This window comes from Macrotis lagotis, chromosome 8 (genome assembly GCF_037893015.1).
Source record: "Macrotis lagotis isolate mMagLag1 chromosome 8, bilby.v1.9.chrom.fasta, whole genome shotgun sequence".
In the NCBI taxonomy this organism is placed as follows: domain Eukaryota; kingdom Metazoa; phylum Chordata; class Mammalia; order Peramelemorphia; family Peramelidae; genus Macrotis; species Macrotis lagotis.
In genome coordinates this window covers 5,981,383-6,003,081 of record NC_133665.1, presented here as the reverse complement: position 1 = coordinate 6,003,081, position 21,699 = coordinate 5,981,383, and the positions used below count along the sequence as shown (strand labels likewise).

At 34.0% G+C, this 21,699-nt stretch overlaps 2 long non-coding RNA genes across 2 annotated transcripts in view; one reads left to right on the top strand and one right to left on the bottom strand.

The window, feature by feature from the left end:
* The window catches only part of LOC141495230 (uncharacterized), a 699,421-nt gene that overhangs the window by 421,483 nt on the left and 256,239 nt on the right, over positions 1-21,699 (bottom strand). The window lies entirely within an intron of this gene.
* Positions 9,481-21,699, top strand: part of LOC141494696 (uncharacterized) — a 48,809-nt gene continuing 36,590 nt past the window's right edge. Inside the window, exon 1 of the long non-coding RNA XR_012470542.1 lies at positions 9,481-9,684. This is a non-coding gene — a long non-coding RNA (uncharacterized LOC141494696). The remainder of the gene's footprint in view (positions 9,685-21,699) is intronic.

Genomic DNA, 21,699 nt, shown 5'->3' with positions numbered 1-21,699 from the left:
TTATATTTCCATTTTTTCCATTTCATTCTCAACTATCAGGTATTCAGATTTTTTCAGTCCTCTTTTTTTCCTCTACATTGCTTTATGAAATCATTATTATGTGGACTGATTCCTCATATTACTCATTCATTTTTTTTACTGATGGTCTTTACTGATGGTCTTAAATCCCCACTACATTCAACAGGCAGTTGCATTATTTTCCCTCAAATGACCCAGGAAAGCTTTTCTTCTAGGGAGAGTAGGCATTTATTCTTTCCATTTTGTAATTCTTACTCTAGGTGGCTTCTCTAACTCAAATCATAAACTGTGTTGGAGTAAAACAGAGGTCTGTTGTCAGATTAAACAGGTGCTGGACATAGTAGAATATGAAAGACATTCAATTACAATATCACAAAAGTGAACCATTCCATTTCTATTCAGTGAAAAGTCAGAGTTCGACAGTTAATCATTCAAAGACTCATGAATTTTTCTTCTCTCAGTAATATGAAGAAAATAGGAGTTGATTATCTTAATACCATCTAACATCTAAGCCAAAACTTCCTGATTTCCACTGACTGATTATTTAGCTGGCTTGTCAGCAGGATTTTTCCAGGCTGTGCAACTCATAAGTATAAAGCTAACTTTTACTATGAATCCATATCCACACTTCCCTATAAATCAATAAAACAGTGCCACCCACACTTCTGTAAAAAGAAATTCTATTGTTCATACATAGTCCGATGGTGGGCTTTAGAGAAAAAAATCAACCCTACTGTTAAACAGATCAATATATTTCTTAGTTATTCCTGAAATATAAGTACTTTTAAAACAGATGTATGGGGAGTTAGGAAAAAAAGAAATATTTTTGAAGTCTGAGCACAAATTGAAAGTGAAGTTGGTAAAATGATAAAAGCTCAATGTTTTAAGAGAGTTTGGATCCCTATCAAATCTTAGTTCAACTTTCTCAGAATTCATGACAGCTAAAGCTATTGGTTCAGAGCCCTCCTGGGGAGCAACCAAATCTTAACAAGAGGGAAAATTCCTAAAAATAACATGTAGCTTTGGCTAAAGGCTACTCCAGAGCTTACAGCTCCAGGCATCTGATGAGGTATTATCACCATATGAGCAGAAGGAAAATTGTGGACAACCAAAAGTAAAGTGTTTCATTTTTTCCACCATAGTAACAGAACTAAGGAATTATTCAATCTCCTTCCCCCATAAAGCAAAATATGGCTTCCTTAACTGATCTAATTGCAAGGAAGTCTTCTGTTAAATGACTGCCATGAATCAAGGGGCATTTACAGTATTGAAACTAATTTCTTTCAGTGGTCTTCCCAGTCCCTTAATTTTAAACTACAAAAGTTGATGAAAACAAATGTTGTATATTTTTCTGTTCTTATTTAAAACATTTGTATTACATAGCAAATAATTGTTGCTAATATGTAAACAATGATTTCTTACTACTTTTCTATAGCTCACTGCCAGAGTCAAAAATTTGTCATAAAGAAAAAAACTTTTTGATGTGTCAATTAAATTAAAAGGTTATAAGATAATAAAGCTGAAGGATCCTTAGAGACTATCTAGTCTAACTTGTTCAATTTACAGTTTAGGAAAAAAGGTCCTTAAAGGAGTCTTGTTCAAACTGGATAGGTAGAATATGAACCCAAGACCTGTGATTTCAAAGCCAACTCATCCCATTACATATAATTGCTTCTCTACCTTTCTCTTCAAAATTTTAAATGTTACTTTAGCATGTTTTCCCAGAATCTCAGAGTTTAAAAAGGAATAAGCAGGTATATTGAAGACAATGATGGGACCAGAGTCAGAAATCAGAAATAACTGAATTCAAATCAGCTTCAAGACACTTGACTGGACTTGCAATGTTGGGTAAGTCACATAAACTTTGTCTGACTCAGTTTCCTCAACTTTAAACATAACAGTAGCACTTATCTCAGAAGATAGTCATGAGAATCAAATGAGATAATATTTGTAAAGTGCTTAGCAACATGTCTTGAACTTAAAAGATACCTGATCATGAGTGTTTCCTTCCTTCCTTTGAAAGATCATCTTGTTATCTGTTATATTACATATTATTATATTATATATCTCGGTATTATAGGCAGCGAGGTCGTACAATAGAACAACAGTCCTGGAGTCAGGAGGACCTGAGTTCAAATCCGACCTCAAGCACTTGACACTTCTAGCTATGTGAACTTGGGCAAGTCACTTACTCTGATTGTCTCACATCCAGGGCCATCTCTACTCATTTTGATTCAAAGCAGGCCACTGGACCCAGGTAACCACAGATAAGAAAATGAGAATAGTGATTTAGCACAGCACCCCCTCATTCAAATTCAATTCACTTACATGTCATGGCATCATTTCCCTTATGTTATGGTCTTCTATGAGAAGGAAGGAGAAGCATCATCTTGTTGGCCCATAAACTGAAACATGAATCCTATTAAGTCTATCCTCAACAGGTGAGCCTTGAGCCTCTGTGAACATCTCCCTCCAATGATAGGGGTTATCTCCTAGAGAATTTATTCCTGCATCCTCAATACTTAGGACAGTATTTAGTATACAATAAACATTTAATATTTTTCCTAAAATTCACTCATTCATAGTTGGTCAATTCAATTGGGAAACAATTCTTACATAAATTTAAATGAACTAGGGATTAATTTCATTCAATCAACAGACATATGTACTATATATTGTACTGGGGGAAACAAGTACAAAGAAGAAATTCTTCTACTCACAAAGAACTTACTTTTGAGAGACAAAGACCCATAAAACACAAAATATACATATATATGATATATAGCTTACATACTTAAATGCAGATGTACTTACATAACATAAAATTAATCAATGTATATCTATATATACATATATGCATGTGTGTATCTATATATACATATATGCATGTGTGTGTGTGTGTGTGTGTTAAGCACAAGATGGTTTGGGAGGGAGAGCACTAAATAGTAATTGGGATGATCCGGAAAGGTTTAATGCAGAAGAGCATAAACTCAGTTGAAGAAATTTCTACAGAAGGTGAGTTCCATGAAGTAGGGAATAGTTAATGCAATACTTTGTATCAGTACTTAGCTCATGTGGCAAGCACTTGTTGAATGTTGAAGCCATGTTGAACTAAACTCTCATATCAACATTGGGGGGGAGGTGGAAGGGGAGAGGGAAAGAGAGGATAACACACTAAATGGATAACAACATGAAATCTCCCATATACAGAAAGTGCTCAAATTTGGAACATCTAATGATGTTATATATTTTTTTAATTGCTTTTTAGGTTTTTGCAAGGCAAATAGGGTTAAGTGGCTTGCCCAAAGCCACACAGCTAGGTAATTATTAAGTGTCTGAGACCAGATTTGAACCCAGGTACTCCTGACTCCAGGGCCAGTGCTTTATCCACTTCAGCACCTAGCCACCCCCTAATGATGTTATATTAAAAAAAAAGTTATATTACATGATTAACTTAAAACAAGGGCTCCATCGTTGAGCAAACTGCCCTTATTTCTATAATCTTGATTTCTCAATCCAGGATATTTACATCTTATCTTTGTATGGGTTTCACCACTGGATTCCAAGTTCAGGAATCTCCTAAAAAAGTTGAAAATTTTTCCATTATGGGCCAAATTAACTGTTTAAATATTGCCATTGTAGCCTCAGGGTCACCCATGCTGTCCAGAATGTAGAAGATGTATAATAAAGCTTTGTGGAATTTGAAATTTCTTCATTGTTATATAAAGGGTAAGGATTGGCATTGAATCTTTGATTTCACTGGCATAGGGCATCCCTATCACTGGCATTGGGATAGGGTATTCCAATTCAAATTGATTCTTTTTCTGAAATTTATAATACTAGGTCAGCTTAAGATGAATCTCACCAATCCCTAAGGAGTCTGAAGGACAAATTTCAAAAAGTCTGTGAAGTTGGAAGGGAGAAAATTATATTTTTATTTTTATTAACTTGTAATATTTATCATTTCCTTCAATTATAGAAAAATATTATTCTGAAAAAGTATTTACTAAATTGTCAAGAGAGTTTGTGACATTAAAAAAAAGTTTAAGGATCCCTGTCTTGGAGAATTGCCTACAGCAGAAGTGTCAAATACATCTCTAGAAGCTACACACAGAAGATAACACTCCTAAGTGTGGCCTGAACAAGATTACCTTACATTAAGAAGTAATCAACAAAATGAATAAAAATACCCCAAAAATGGAAAATGTTATTATGGGGTTTTCTAAATCAATATGCAGTTAGCTATGTAACATGTAGAACATTAGGCTTGGAGTTCAAATCTGATCTCAGACAATTACTGGTTGTGTGACCCTGAGCAAGTTACTCTTTGTCCCCATGTCTAAGATTCACTTAAATTTTGCGGCCAAAAATTTGAAAAAAAATGTATTACATAAAGTTATTGAACTCAAGTTTTAATGAAATTCAAGGACCTTCTGCTCATAACTTTCAGGCATCTTTTGGGCAAGTCTGGTGCGTGGACACATGCTTAGTCTATTCCGTTTCATGAACCTGAAGCACCAACTGTTCCTCCTTTGAAATCAGTAACTTTCTTTTCATCAGCCATTCTTCTTGTCTCATGCTGAACCATCTTTGGGGACACAGGAATTCCAATTGCCCTTTGCTCTTCAATCCATATCTTCAGTTCCCTCTCTAAACCAGGGAATTTGGCTGACTTGCTTTTCATGGCCTTCTGTTAGGGCATTTTCAGTAGTGTTTTTTCTGCTTATAGCCGGTCTCAGATTGTTTTCTCAGTTGGAGGAGAACCAAGCTTACATTCAGCAGCACGATTTCCATTCACTTTTGCAAACTGGATCACTTTTAACTTGAATTTATCGCCATACAAAAATCTTTTCTAAGCCATTTCTGGGCAAAATATAACTTAATATACTGGTAACAAATGTGAAACAATGAATGCAAAGACAGAAAAGTGGGAAAAAGTAGAAAATGAGAGTAAAAAAATCTGCAAGTGAAACACAGGGACTATTCTGAAGGAAGCAAAGTTCATTTCAATGGCAATGTTACAAAATGTGTTTCACAATAACTACTTCAAAGCGCTTTGTGCTCAACACTAAAGTTAAGGACAAAAAAAAATAAACATGTAATTTACCAAAAAATCTACAACAATGAGCACAAAAATAAGTGTGAAAAAGTGGGAAATGCAAGTAAAAAAAGTCTACAATTACTGTGTAAGACACTCCCAGTTTTTAGACCCCAGATTTTTTTTAAACAAAAGGGTATGTTTTATATATGGAAAAATATAGTTCTTTACCCTATTTGCTTTCATTTCCTTATCTATAAAAGGAGCTGGAGAAGGAAATGGCAAGGCATTCCAGTATCATACTCTTCAAGAAAACCCCAAAGTGATCAAAAACAGATACAACTGAAACAACAACAACTACCACTATCACAAGTTAACATGTGGACTCTATGCACCATTATATACCGTTTATTGGACCTCATTTCTATTTGAGTTTTACATCTCTGACCTAGAGAACTAAGAGACATTGTGACTTACTGAGGGCACAGAGTTAGTATGTATCAGAAGTGGGAGATAAACCCAAATCTTTAAGGCATACACTCTAGCCTGTAAATAAAATTGATTTTCTAAAGCAGTGATATGAAAGTCAAATAGAAATGAGGCCATTTTATCATACATAAGACTTCTGACTTAGAAAAATCGCAGAATAACATTGTCTAAGTCCTACTCTATTTTTATTTATTTTCTTAAACATTTCCAATTACTTTTTTGGCTTGTTTGTTTTTGCAAGGCAGTGGGGTTAAGTAACTTGCCTAAGGTCACATAATTAGGTAATTATTAAGTGTCTAAGATCAAATTTGAACTCAGGTAATTCTGACTCCAGCATGGTTGCACTATCCAACTAACTCCTTAACTGCTCTATGCCCCCACTCCCAATTACTTTCTAATATGGCTTGAGGAATACTCAGGAGTATTTCATGCCAATGTGTATTTGAAACCTCTGATCCAACCTAGCTAAATTCAGAGAAGTGGGCCAATGGAATATTGATCATGTATTGTTTTTATTTTTGGGAGACAATGTGATAGAAATGCAATCCATGAATACTAATAACTAGTATATGGAGGGGTAATTTTTCCAAGGAGGGAATATGCATACTGTCAGAATAATTTTTTATATCATCTCCATAGATGCAAATTAGAACTCATTCTGATGCCTTATGGTGGTTGAAATATAGACAAATTTCAAATTTAGTTAATCCAACCTCCTCATTTTATATAAAATATGGAAAACTGAGAACCAATTTACATAGTTACTGACATTTGAGCAGGCAATTGATCTACAAACATTTATTAAGTGTCTATTGCATGCCAGGAATTTTGTTAAGAATTCTCCTAGTCTAAAGCCTTAGTTCCATTATGTCACCGAGCTCTTATGTTGAATAAGCATGCTTACATTTCATTTTCTAAGAGGCAATTATAATCAACTTTAGCAAATGAGTAAGAAGAGCAGTATATAAAGTGAAATCTATACTATACATTTTGAGTGATATTTTATTAGTTCTTCACTTTTATTAGAATACAAAAGTGGCCCTGAGCTCCCTATGACTAAACTGGCAGCAGGAAAACCTACAAATAAAGCAGGAAAAGAAGTTTTGATTCAGGGTGCCAAAATGTAGGGGTATTTATAAAACTTGTACTCCTTAAACAGCATAAAAACAACCAAGCATAGCCCTAAGGTAATAAGAACTAACTAAAGTAGGACACTATGATTTTCTACTACACCCTAGTGATCAGAACTGAAGAGAGAACCTTCCTTACTGTGTTTCCCCACCCCCCACCAGCAGCAGCCTCCAAGGAACTTTCCTGATATCTCTCATGCAAATTGCCTTTACCTCCTGGACATATATCCACATATGTGTGTGTGTGTGTGAATGTGTATACTTATGTCATTTATTCTGGACACTATTTGTGGCCTCATTATAGAAACAAAACTTATCTGTTATGGAAAGGCTTTGAAAAGTCCCATCAAATAGCAAAAGCTCCAATTAGGAGACTGGTGATAGAATATGTCTATTTTTTTCAAGGCCTTAGTTCACTTAAAATAAAGCAGGTCTTTTATCAGGCTGGCTATGGAGTGATAAGTTTGTCAATCAATAAATCTTATAAGCAATATATATCCACCAGGGCATAGCAGAGTTGCAAATTTTTAAGTGAAGGCAAGTATCCACATAGACAAAATTCAAGATCTTTACATTCCTGAGGTATTTACTGGTCAATGAAAGGACTTCAAAACTCTATGCTCAGGGGTGAGTTGTATGGTACAGTGAAGAGAGCACCACCCTGGAGTCAGATCTGGCCGTAGACACTCGATTCTTACTAGCTGTGTGATCTTGGGCAAGTCACTTGACCTCACTGCCTTATAAAAAATTAAAACAAAACAAAAAATAATAAATAATAAAAAACAAGTATTTTAGAACTTGGATATATGTTAGAAAAAAATTGAAAAAGTTAAACTCTTTCTCCTGAGAATTTTCAAATTTCTGATTCTATTTATTATTATTATTATTATTATTATTATTATTATTATTATTAGCCATGAATATGTGCTTAGGGCACATTTAAATCCTAATATATAATAGAACTTTTGACTTTAAATATCAACTAAGGGTGATGGAAGAGATTTATGGGGGGGGTCTAAAAATGGTGGCATTTCTCTATGCCAATTGGTCAGTCATGACCACAATTATTTAATATTCATATGAATTATTATGAGTTGTATTTTGTAACTTATTTCAGAAATTCCCTTGGAAAAAATCAGAAGTATTTATTATCAGAGATGAGAGTGTATAATTAATATTTTGATGCAATATACTTTACCTACTTTACAACTTACTCTTCTACTATTAGCCTTCTTTGAAATAATGTTTTTTTCTATGTGTCACCACAGTCCGCTTTTAGATGAGATGTTTCAATTTATTTAATTATGTGGCTCAAAATTTATTGTTACATTTTTTACTTGAGTTGCAAGTTGTAGTCATTGACCAGCAATGTAAATAAGGTTCCTTGGTGGAAGCTGCCATTCTCAATGCAGCTGACACTATCCAGGAAGACTTAAAATATGAACTGAATCTACCTACAAAATTAAAGGCTCATGTAATGGCACTGCAGACTACAATCTTTTTTGCTTGGCCATAGGAATTGTGAAAATACAAAGACAGATGTGCTATTACTCAGGGATGAACTCTATAAGGATGCTATTCACCTGGAGGCAGCCACCATTTGCATTTTAAAAAGAAACAAGTCTTTCTAGGTTAGTTCCTTTGGAAAAGTGTGGAGTGCCCTTCTGAAGTTGGTGTGGAGTAAAGTGCTGCTCTCTATCCCTCTACCTAGCATTAGAGAGCGTGCAAAATACAAGTAGCCTTGTTGAAATAAAAGGTGATCAGTCCTTATATGGACAGGATGACTTAGGATATCACAGAGATAAGGACAATGTAAAAATATCCATTCTTCCTGCACACTAAAATAAGAATAGCCTCCCTTTTTTTCTTCACATTTCAACTCTTCCAAATCCATTTTGAGCTGTGTCAGTCCTCAAGTCAGCAGTTAAAAACAGAATCAAAGGTTCTTTGTTTGAGCATCCAAGCAACAGTAAAGAAGTTTCAGAGAATCTATGATTCTCTCCACCTCTCCATTCAAATTCCTTTTGTTCAAACAGCATAGACTGGGGAATTCATCTCCTTCTTGGCTATGCATGTCTAAAATCAGGACTCCAAGCTTCAAAGTGACAAGACCCTCCTTTATCCTCCCCCTCTCACCCATGACAGATTCAGAAACTTTTTAAGCTGTTATATTTAAAGTTCAGTTCTCTTGGCTCCTTATTTTGAAATCTGGGGAGAAATCATAAATGCTAAAAATTAACAGATCTGAAGGTTTATGTCATGGCTGGTGTGATACTGCAGCCTTCTGTCCACTTCCTAATTTTGAATGTCTAATTTAAAACCTGACAGGCACTCTGCCATAGGAGGATAGAGAGTTGGCCTTGGAGTCAGGAAACCTTGTGTTCCATTACTGTCTACTGTAAGATATTGGGCAAGTCATATCTCTTTTCCCCCAGGCAACTGTAATACTATAAGCTATGGTATATTATCTGATCTGACTTAATATGGAGGGTTTCTTCCATCAGAGTTCCCTAAATTGATTAAATCATAGGTCCAGTACAAAAGATAAGAATCAAAATCTGGATTTCCTGAAATTTTCTCCAATAAATTCAAATCCACCTGTGCTAGAAAGTTTACAATAAAAATAAACACTAATTAAAGATACATTGGTTTTCAGTCATTATCACAATGCTGATTTTATAACTTCATGGCATATGACTAATCCTTTATTCTCTCATAAGTGAAGGTAGAAGGAACTCAAAGGACTGTAATTCTAGAACCTCCAGGACACATGAGTACAGAAGTCATTTAAATGAATGCCAATGATTTATCAGAATACAGCCAGGGTTCTCAGAGTAAATCATTTTCATTCCCACCAGACTTGCCAAGGTCAGGGCTACTGTTTTCCATGATTGAATAATTCCTAAGCTTTACAGGCTTCTGCAATAAGAATTAGGAAGCTCTCTCACCTTTTGGAAACATGCTTGACTTATCCTGATTAAAGGTTTAACACCACTGACATTTTTTAAGGTAAGAAAACACTGCTTTTCCATTTTCTCCAGCTAATGGATAATAGGCATATGGGCGGCAGGATGGGCAGGAATGGAATTAGAGCTAAAGCGTTAGTTCTTTTAGTTTTTTATAATATCCATTCAGAGAGACTCCATAAAGCCAACATGTCTACAACACCAGTTCAAAAATGACATGTTTCATTCATGGTACACATTAAATTTAGGCCCTAATTAGCATAGTGGCTCTTTCAAATACTGGCAGGCTACCAGCAACTATTATTGGTGTTTGCTTTAGGTACAGGTGTGAACTGATTGAAAATTGATTTCTAAACTATTCCCAGAGCTGGCTTGATAGTATAAGCAAAGAACTTGAGAGCTCCAGTTAATTTCAGCTCCATTAGGGACTCAGAGGAATAAAAAGGGACAAAATTGCTAGAGAAATTATATTTTCAAGCTGCTAAATAGATAATATGAATAATGGGGGAAATGATTACCATCTACCATTTGAGCACTGATGTCCTGGATGTTGTAGAGAAATAATTAATAATTGATGTTTTTTCCATGTAGAGATCCATTAGCATTATCCTTCATGAAGTGGAGAAATGTAGTATATTTTCCTTATATTCAAATCTACCCTCCTTCAACAAAGCATCAAACCTAAACTGCTGTTTCTTCTATGAAAAAAGTTCTTTTTTCTCTCAATTACAAATAAAACATTTTTAGAATTCAATTTTCTAAAAATTTAAGTTTCAAATCTCTTTTCTTCCCTTATCTTAAGAAGACAAGTAAGTTGATTATACATATGAATTCATTCAAAATGTATTTCTATATAGTTATTTAATAAAAGAATATAAAGACAAAAACTCAAGAAAAATGAAGACAGTAAAAATAATGTGCTTCAGTCTGCACTTAGACTCTATCAGTTCTTTCTCTGAAGGGAGAGCCTTTTTAAATCATTGTATTGCTCTGAATAGCTAAGTCATTCACAGTTGATCATTGTACACTATTGACATCACTGTGTACAGTGTTCTTGTGGTTGTGCTCTCTTTACTTTGCATCAGTTCAAGTAAGTCTTTCTAGTTTTTTCTGCAGGAAAAATAATATTTTATCACAATCATATAGCAAAATTTGTCTAGCCATTACCAACTGGTAGGCATTCCCCCAATTTCTGATTATTTGCCATCATTACTACATTAGTAGTGAAGAGATTAGAGATCTAGCCTTGGCTTTGCCATTTAGTAGCTGCATTTCATTTGGGATGATTCACTTCACCCACTTAGTGATGTGACTTGATACATCACCAAGTTATAATAGATATTATGAACTCAATGTCAGAAACTCAACATGTATGAGACTTCCAGGGTAGAGATCAAGACAGTGCACAAAACTAGGAAGCCCCCAGAGTTTTCCACCAAAAAAAGGGTAAAGCAAGTTCTCAAATTAAGATAGGAGGATCTTCAGTAAAGGTCTGTCTCTTCTGAGGGAAAAGGGAAGTATAACCCAACATATGTGAGAAAGCTACCAGAAGCCTCTTAACCACAGTACAGCTCAGGTCCCAGTTCAGGAGGCCAGCTTTACAGCAAGTCAGCAGGTAGAGTCACATCTCCAGGTAAAATTTGAGCCCTGGGAACACTATGGCAATAGATGGGCCTGAGTTTGGAGCAAACCACTGCATAGGCAAAACCTGGGCATAAAGATGAAAATAAACCTCTGAGTAAGCAACACCTGGGTACAAAAGGAGGGAATAAACCTCTGCATAGGCAACACCTTGGCAAGTGATAAGTCAGGGACCAGATCCCAGTCCCAGCACAAAAACCTTGGAACTATACTCCTGCTACCTCAGGAGCAGAACTCAACTATTAAAATGAATGAAAAAAAAAAACAAAAAAAAACTAACCATAGTAAGCTATATTTAGGGGCAATAAAAATGTCACCTCAGAAGAAGAAAGTAGTGACAAATTGTTTACATGTCAAACCTCAAAGTAGTTTATGAATTGGCCTCAGATCTAAAACCTCTTGGGAGAGCTCAAAAAAGATTTTAAAAACCAAAGAGGAAGAAGGAAAATTAATTAAAGAAAATTAATTAAAGAAATGAGAGTCATGCAGGAGAATTATGAAAAATTGACGGAAGGAATCAACTCTTTTAAAAGTAAAAATTATCAATTGGAAGAAGAATGTAATTCATCAAAAATAAAGCTGACCAATTGGAAAAGCAAAACAACTAATTTAAAAGTAAAACCCTACTAGAAAAGGAAACACAAAAGCTAACTGAAGAAAATAAACCCTAAAAATTAGAAATAGATAAATGGAAACAAAAGGAGACAGCAAGATTCCATCAAACAAATCTAAAAAGCAGGAAAAAATAGAAGAAAATGTAAAGTAGGAAAAACAAATGACCTGGAAAATAGATGCAGAGAGATAATTTATGAATTATTGATCTACCTGAAAGCCACGATCAAAAAAAAAGAGCCAGGAAAATACCTTTTAGGAAATTATCATGGAAAACTCTCCTAATGGCCTAGAACAAGAAGAAAATTGACTGATAAAAGGGAGGATAAAAATAAAACTAAAGTTAAAGTTAAAATTAAAATTAAAAAGAAAAGTTAAAAGGGAAAGGGAGCAAAACATTGGTGAAGAGGGATAAGGGGAAAGGAAAGAGAAAAGTTTAAATGAGGGAAGATAGGATGGAGAGAAATAGACCTTATAATCTTAGCCATATATGTGAATGAGATAAACTGTCCCATAAAATGAAAGTAGATAGCAGAATGGAAAAAAAAACCAGAATCCCACATTTGAAACAGAGAGATTCACACAGGGTTAGGTAAAAGATTCATCCCTTTTAGGGATAAGGAAGGAAATTACATCTTAAAATGCTTCTTAAAATAGGTGGTGAAGTAATTTCATTATTAAACATATATTCACCAAGTGGGATAGCATCCAAATTTTTAGAGGAGCAGCTAAACAAATTACAGGTTAACATAGATAACAAAACTATAATGTGGGGGACTCAAACTCCTTCTCTCAGAATTAGATAAATCTAACCACAAAATAAACAAAAGGAACTTAAGAATTTTAGAAAACTTAGATATGATAGATATTTAGAGAAAATTGAATAGGGATAGAAAGGAATATACCTTTTTCCTCTGCAGTACATAGCACCTTTATCAAAATTAGCTATGCACTAGAATTAGTAGATCAAACATCAAATCATAAAAATAATCAACAATTTCATCCAAGAAAATGACAACAATGAGACTGTGAGCCAAAATTTACAGGATGCAGCCAAAGCAGTTTTTGAGGGAAATTTTATATCTATAAATAGTTATAAGAATAAAATAGAGAAAAAGAAAATCAATGAATTGGGCATGAACCTAAAAAAGCTAGGGGAAAAAATTAAAAATTTCCAATTAAATACCCAATTAGAAATTCTGAAAATCAAAGCAGAAATTAATAAATTTGAAAGTAAAAATAACTCATTGAACTAATAAATTAAACTGAGTAGGTTTTTTGAAATACCCAATAAAATAGATAAACCTTTAGTTAATCTGATTTTTAAAAAAAGAAAAAGTAATATCAAATTACCAGTATCAAAAATGAAAAAGGTGAACTTATTACTGATGAGGAGGAACTTAAAGAGATAATACAGAGCTATTTTTCCAACTATATGCCAATAAATTTGATAGCCTGAGTGAAATAGATGAACATTTACAAAAATACAAACAGAAAAGAAAATAAACAGAAGAGGAAATAAAATAATTAAATAACCCTGTTTCAGAAAAAGGAATTAAAGATATCATTAATATTCTTCCCAAGAAAAAATCTCCAGACTCAGATGGATTTACAAGTTAATTTTACCAAACATTTAAGAAACAATTTATTCCAATTCTGTATAAATTATTTTTTTAAAATAGAAGAGGGAGCTCTGCCATATTTCTTTTATGACACCAATATGGTGCTGAGACCTAAAGCAGGAAGAGTCAAAACAGACAAGAAAAAATTATAAACTAATCTTCCTAATGAACAGTGATGCAAAAATTAAAAAAAAAAATTAGTAAAGATATTACAACAAGTTATTATTAGTATAATATACCATGATCTGGCAGGATTTATACCATTAGGCAGGGATGGTTCAATATTAAGAAAATAATTAACATAATTGAGCATATCAATAGCAAAACTAAGAGAAACCATAATTTTCTCTATAGATGCTGAAAAAGCTTTTGACAAAATATAACACAGACACTATAGGGTATTAGGAATAAATGGAGTTTTCCTTAAAATAATAAGTAGTATCTAAAACTACCACCAAGTCATATATGTAATGAATGAAATGTAAACTAGGAGCATTTCCAATAAGAAGAAGGATGAAACATAGATGTCATTATCACCACTACTATTCAATATAATATTAAAAAAAGAAATTGAAGGAATTAGAATTGGAAATAAGGAAGCAATTCATGGACAAATTGATGGTATACTTAAAGAAACCTAGAAAATCAACTGAAAATTACTTGAAACAACAACTTCAGCAACATATCAGGATATTAAAAAACAAACAAATCCTCAGCAATTACACACACGCACACATACACACACACACACACACACACACATACACACACACACGCCCAAGGGCAAGACATAGGAAGAGAAATTCCAAGTTAAAGCAGACAGGGCATCTACATCCCAAAAAATTAGAAAACATGAAGACAATCACAAAATACTTTTCACAGAAATAAAGTTAGATGTAAACACTTGGAAAAACATCAATTACTCATGGTTAGACTTAACTAATATAGTAAAAATGGCAATTCCACCCAAATTAAAATACTTATTCAGTGTCATACTAATCAAAGTCCCAAAAACCCATTTTATATATAGCTAGAAAAACTCGCAACAAAATTCATCTGGAGCAACAAAAGGACAAGAATATCAAAGGAATTAATGGGGGGCAGGGTATAAAAGGAAAGAAGGTGACCTAGCTGTATCAAATTTTCCAGTTGATAAGTGGTCAAAGGATATGAACAGATAGTTTTCAGGTGAAGAAGTTAAAATTAGTTATAGGTACCTTTCAGGAGGATAAAGTTTACTTCTTTATCTCTTTTAATGACTTCTATTTTTTCAGCTGATTTGTCTGAGATAAGTATTGCTACCCCTGCTTTTTTTTCACTTCAGCTGAAGCAAAATATATTTTGCTCCAACCTTTTACCTTTACTCTATATGTATCTCTCTGCTTCAGATGATTTTCTTGTAAGCAGCATATTGTAGGATTCTGGTTTTTAATTCACTCTGCTATTCACTTACATTTTTTAAGGGAGAGTTCATCCCATTCACATTCAAAGTTATAATTATTAACTCTTTATTGCCTTCCATGTTATCTTCCCTTTGTTTGTATTTTCCCCCTTTCCCCCCTTTATACATATTCCCCAGTGTTTTGTTTCTGAATACCACCACCTTCAGTGTGTTTGCCCTCCTATATCCAACTCCCCTTTCCCTTCATTCCCTTCTTCCTTACCTTCCTTCTGTTGATTCCCCCTTTCCTCCCCCTACCCTTTCCCCCTTTTTAAAACATCTCTAGGGTACCACCTCATACATCTCAGGCTGGCCAATATGACCAGAAAGGACAATGATCAATGTTGGAAGGAATGTGGGAAATATGGGACACTAATACATTGTTGGTGGAGCTGTGAATTCCTTTCTGGAGAGCAATTTGGAATTATGCCCAAAGAGCAATAAAAATGTGCATACCTTTTGATCCAGCAATAGCACTACTGGTTCTATACCCTGAAGAGATTATGAAAAAGGGTAAAAACATTACATGTACAAAAATTTTCATAGAAGCTTTGTTTGTGGTGGCAAAGAAATGGAAACTGAGGGAATGTCCATCATTTGGGGAATGGCTTAACAAACTGTGGTATATATATATATATATATATATATATATATATATATATATATATATATATACATATATATATGTATATATATATATATATATGATAGAACACTAATGTTCTATAGAACTCAGGAGGGATGGGAATTCAGGGAAGCCTGGAAGGATCTGCAGGAACTGATGCTGAGTGAGATGAGCAGAACCAGAAGAACATTGTACAACCCTAACAGTAACATGGGAGTGATGATCAAATTTAATGGACTTGCTCATTCCAACAGAGCAACAATCAGGTACAATTTGGGGGTATCTGTGACAGAGAGTTGAGAAAGAATTGTGGAGTTTGAACAAAGACCAAGGACTACTACCTTTAATTTTTAAAAATATGTTGTCTTATTATGTAATTCTGCTATATTTCATACTATATGTTTTTTCCTTAAGAATGATTCCTCTCTCATCACATTCAACTTAGATCAATGCATATTATGGGAATGATGTAAAGACTAGCAAAATGCCTTTTATGGGGGATGGGGGGCAGGAAGCGAGATTGGGGGGAAAATTGTAAAACTCAAAATAAATACAAGCTTTCTAAAATTTTAAAAAATAAAATATACCAAAAAATGAAGAGTTACATTATCTCTATCATCTTTTCCCCCAATTCATTTTTTAACTTCTCATGTACTGTCATAAAGTATCACCATCCTATTGTTCAAGGTTCATAAGCTCATAATGCCATTCTTGACTCATCACTCTTACTCAACTCACACATGTTGGGTCCTGTAATTTCTCTAAGCATCTCTCATATGTGATCCTTCTCTCCACTCAAGTGACCACTACTCTAATTCAGATGTTTCTCACTACTTATTTGGACTACTGTGACAGTCCTCCAATTGGTCTCCCTACTTTAAGTCTTTTTCTCTACACTAATCCATGTGTCAAATTGCCTCCAAAATTATATCCCTAACAAATGCACCTGGCCATATCCCATCCTACCTCAATAAATTCTAACAATTGCCTATTATCTTGGGAATTAAAAAATACTTTTTCACATTCAAACCTCTTCAAAACATGACTCTCCACAATTTTCTCCTTTTTTCCACATTACCCCTTTTATACCCTTAATACTTTAACTATATTTGGTCTACTGATCCTTAAACACAGCACTTCATTTCCCCTCACAAAACCTTTTATTGGTTGACTCTTCTAGAGAGGAAATAATTATTGCCCCAAATGGAAGTTAATTTACTTACTTTGGGTGAATTTTCTAAGTATCTAAATAATATAGACAGTTAGCTAAAACTAATGGTTTGCAACTAGAAAAAAGTAGATACTTTCAAGAAATGGATATTCCAGGGCCAGCTCAACTAGGTTGTATAATGGTTAGAGCACTGACCCTGGAGTCAGGGGAAACTGAGTTCGAATCCAACCTCAGACACTGAATACTTAATCATATGACCTTTGGCAAGCCACTTAACCCCTATTGCCTTGCAAAAACCAAAAGAAAAAAAGAAATGAATATTCTAGGAAACTGTTAACAGAAAATTAAATCCCTAAAATTGTCCATGTGAACACAGCTTTTTTTTTACTAACTATAATCCTAAACACTCCACCAAAAGATCTTAATTATACAAGACCCAACAACCATAAAACAGAATTTGAACAGAGGTCAATCAATACACAATTAAATATATTGTGCTAGATACTGTGATAGAAAAAAAATATGTATCCTTTGATTATTCCAGTCAATTTTCAGAGTAAAAATTAGTAAAACATGCTAAGTGAAAATGTTTCATAAAATTCTTCACTTTTAGTTTGTACTGTGTCTCCATCTCATCCAAATAAAAAATATTGGTCTAAAATACAGGAATATTTCCCAGGAAGTAGCCAAAACTTATGATTTCAAATGAAAATGATTTCAAATGAAGACAATAACATTTCAGACTTAGGAAGTGTGATGCTTGGTTCAGAATCTATAATTTATTTGCAGGCTTTTGTCATATTATTCCTTTTTTTTCCTTCAAAAACTTCTAAAAGTCCAAATTTCTTTGCCTAATTTTCAAAAATGTCCACAATCTGGCCCATGCAGACCTTTCTGACTTGATTTATACCTATTCCCTGACTTAACTAAGCTCCACTCTCCTTTTATTCCCAAATATACATATACCCAACTCAGATCCCTGAAGTTGCTCAATCTCATTGCCATTCCTCTGCAAATACCATGCCTTTTAAAAGGAATATACTCCTTTTTCTCTATCTGAAGAAGTCCTGTCCTTAAAAGACCAACACCTTTATCAATCTTTTATTGACCTTGGTACCACATATCTAGAGCTGGAAAGGACATCAGAGGACATTCAATCATTTAATTCAATCCCTCATTTTACTAATAAGAAAACAAAATCCCAGGGGGTCACATGACATTTCTTTATCCATGATCATATAGGAAATATCAGAGAAAGAATATGAAGTTCCATTTTACAACTCCAGACCTATTATGCTTTCTAGGTTTCTCCACTCTAGCCCATAGTTCTCTCTCCCTTCTTTAATGCTTTATTTGGTACCTTAATACAAGACAGCAAATAATTATTTCATATTTCATATATATATATATATATATAATATATATATATATATACATACATATACACATAATATCATGTCTCCCCAGTTGAACTTACAGTTTCTTGAGGACAGAGACTTGTTCATGTACTTTTTTACACTGTATACACAAAGGTGGTTCTTTAAAATTAATGATTAATTGACCAATCCATCCAAGTGTCCCAGATGATATGTACATTTAGCTTTCTAGTCTCTTTGAGGCCTTTACCAGTGCTCCAAAGATTTATGATTTTAATCATCTCCAAAAATCCTATCTGGTCTACTCTGATCAAAGTTGGTCTCCTTTGTATTGCTTTCCCACTCACTAGAATACAAGGAAACAAGTATCTTCTTGTAAGAGACTGAATAAATTATTTTCTAGATTCCTAGGAAAACATAATGGAAAGAGAAGGCAAAGAAAAATGAAAATCATGAACATTTTATTTCCCCCTTTTCCCTGGGGTGAGGAGACAAGATTATTTTCACATCTAGAGTCATATCTTTCAAGTATGAAATAAACAACTATCAGATTTGCTAAAGCCCTTCCAAGCACTTCATATGCATCTAAGTACAAAGCAGTGTGACCATTCTCAACTGCCCATTTTTAATTTTTCCTTGGAATGGATTTGAATTATAACATTACCCTATGTTAATTATTTCTAATTATGTCCTACACTGCAAAAGAAATAATGTCACTGCAACCTTGTTGTTTACATATCTTAGGTATCTGTACTTTTCTGTACTCCCTCACACACTGCTTAGCCAAGCTAAGCAAATTCAACTCCATTCATCTTTCCTCATAAATCAAACTGTTCTATTCCCTTAATCTGTTTTGTTCACCATTGCCAACCTTTCTCCAATCTGTCTACAATTCACTAGCTAGCACAGAGGCGAACAAATATGAATGCTGCAGTCCAGGTGTGGTGGATGTAGGAAGTAAGAGAAGTAAGAAGGCAAAAAAGGAGCGAAAAAAGAATAGAAGATGGGGAGAAAAAAGAGGGCAGAAATAGGTTACCAGTGTTCCAGCTTCTTAAATGGGTTCTTAAAAACTGCATCTCATCCCCCATTCAGGTTTCAGAATAAGAAGCATTGTGATATAGGTACCATCACCTTGAAACTTTCAGGCTGTCCTTAGCATTCTCTCTGTTACTGGAAACTTTCAACCTTTCTGAAGTTTTCCTATCCAAGTGAGTTTCAGGATATCATTTTATATATTTCTATCTGATCATGAAAGGCATTAACTTGAATTTTCTAAGATTAATTTCATTTTAATCTTTTCTGTCTATAGCCCTAACCTGTTTAGGGTGAGCTCTTGTAATTTCGTCAGTCCCTACTCCTGTTTGCAACACCTTCCAATTTAATATCATCTGCAAATTTCATTAACATGCAATTTATTTTCTCTTCCAGATCATTAGAATAAAAAAAAACCCCACCAAGACCAAGCATATTACCAATCCCTGAAGTATTCTTCCTAGTTCCCTGCCAACTGGGTACATTACCATTTATCATTATCTTTTGTTTATGATCTCTCAGCCAGTTTTCATCTAAGCTGATTTAAGCTAATCTTGACATAAGGGGGAAAAAGATAAATAAATAAAAATGAGACAGTGAATCAAGAGCTTCTCAAAAGTTCAGATATTTAGTGAGGTTAATAGGAAAAAATTCTGTTTCTTTCTCCATTCTTTTGATAAGTCAGCTATATGAAAAGTTATGATACATAGACTACATTCTTTCTTCAAGACTGAGGGAGAAGTCAATTTACATTTAATGAACATTTCAGACATGTGGTCATGAGCAGACCATTCTCAATTACTCATCCAGACAGACTGTGGTTCCAGCTGCCTTTTCATTCTCTTCAAATTCAGGAGGAGTTGGGGCTTCCATTCTAAAAGACAGATATACCCTGTTGAGACTCTGGAAACATTCAAAGACTTATTACTAACTTACTCCAGGAACTTCTGTTGAAAAATCCATTTATTGCTTCCAAGACTTCAGGTTTTTCTGCCACCAGTCTTGGCACTTTGCTAGTGTCAGATAATGAAGTTCTATTTATGGCTTTGATGAGGATAAAACAGCCATTTCCTTAGCAATGTGCCAGATATGGAGATTGATAACAACACTAATCCTAATATAATTCCCTTAATAATGCCTGAAAACCACTCAAGTACCTTAATACATCAAGATTTAAATGTTTTATAATACCCATAAACACTCCCAGAACCTAATGGAGTTAATACCACTAAGAGTGAAACAAGTGAAAGGTGGTATAAAAATCAATTTGGTCTCACCTTCAATGATTTATTTGCTCCACAGATTCAATTAATTTTGTACTAAGAAAATGGCTAATGAAATTTTAGACCAATGATATATCAAATAAAATTTCATCTCTAGTCTAGGCTTACATAATTTGTTGGATATTCTATAGTCCTCCCAACACAAGAAAGTTCAAATGAGAAGTCATTCCACTGACATTTAATATCTTGCGTGTTTTGTTGATGGTTTAAGAATTGCATGGTCTTTTTTCTTCTCTTAGAGAAAATCTGATTAATTTTATTTCTGTCTCACTGACATGTAAACCAATATAATATTCCCCTGTTCAATTCACAGCTAATACAAATTCTTCAGATGTTGCCCTTCAAATTAGAGTTTAAGGAGTAAACTTGAAGAAAAAAGCAGTATGATTTCAAAAATATTAGATCTTTTTTTCCTCTCAAGTTAAAGTGACTGCCTTTAAAAATATATATCAATACATGTGGAAGCCAAAGAGAAAGGTCACTATTACATAAAGTAGCCCCACTCTTCTGTTCTTACTGTCAAAATTATCTTCCTAATGCACAGCTCTAAACATGCAAATTCTATACTCAAAAATGTGTGATTGTTTATTAATGAATATTAGATAACATACAAATTCCACACTGGTTTTTAAGTGTCTTCACAATCTGACACTGACTTGACTTTCTAACTTTATTCAAATCCTTTCAGGATTTTGCCTTCAACTTAAACTGAACAGCATTCAATTCCCCAGTTACATCCTCAACACATTCATGTGGTCCATTCTCTAGGTCATGAAGAGGTCCTTCTTTATCTCTGCCTCATAAAATCCTCTTCTTTGAGGATTTAGACAACACCTCCTTTCATGAAATCTTCCCTGATATTCTGGTTTAGTGTGGCCTTGATCTTTTTTTTTTACCTACGCACCCCTTTTTATCTATTTCATATTTCCTTTTATCACCCATAACGTATGGATCAGTCCATCAGTAAGCATTAGTTGCAATGTGCCAGACATTATGATGCCAAGTGTTGGGGATACAGGAAAAAAACAAAAGTCAAAACAACCTCTATAGTCAGAAAGCTTATATCCTAGTAAGAGGGAGGCAATAACATATAGGCTCTTATATAGATAGAAGGTACATTTAGATAGAAAGGTTTTACCTTTTGGGAGAATAGGAAAAGGCTAAATGTCAGATCCCCTAATAAAACTCTAAGGCCCTTGGGGCATATATAATTTTTTTTTTTGCATCTTTGTATCCATAGTAATCAGAATAGTAC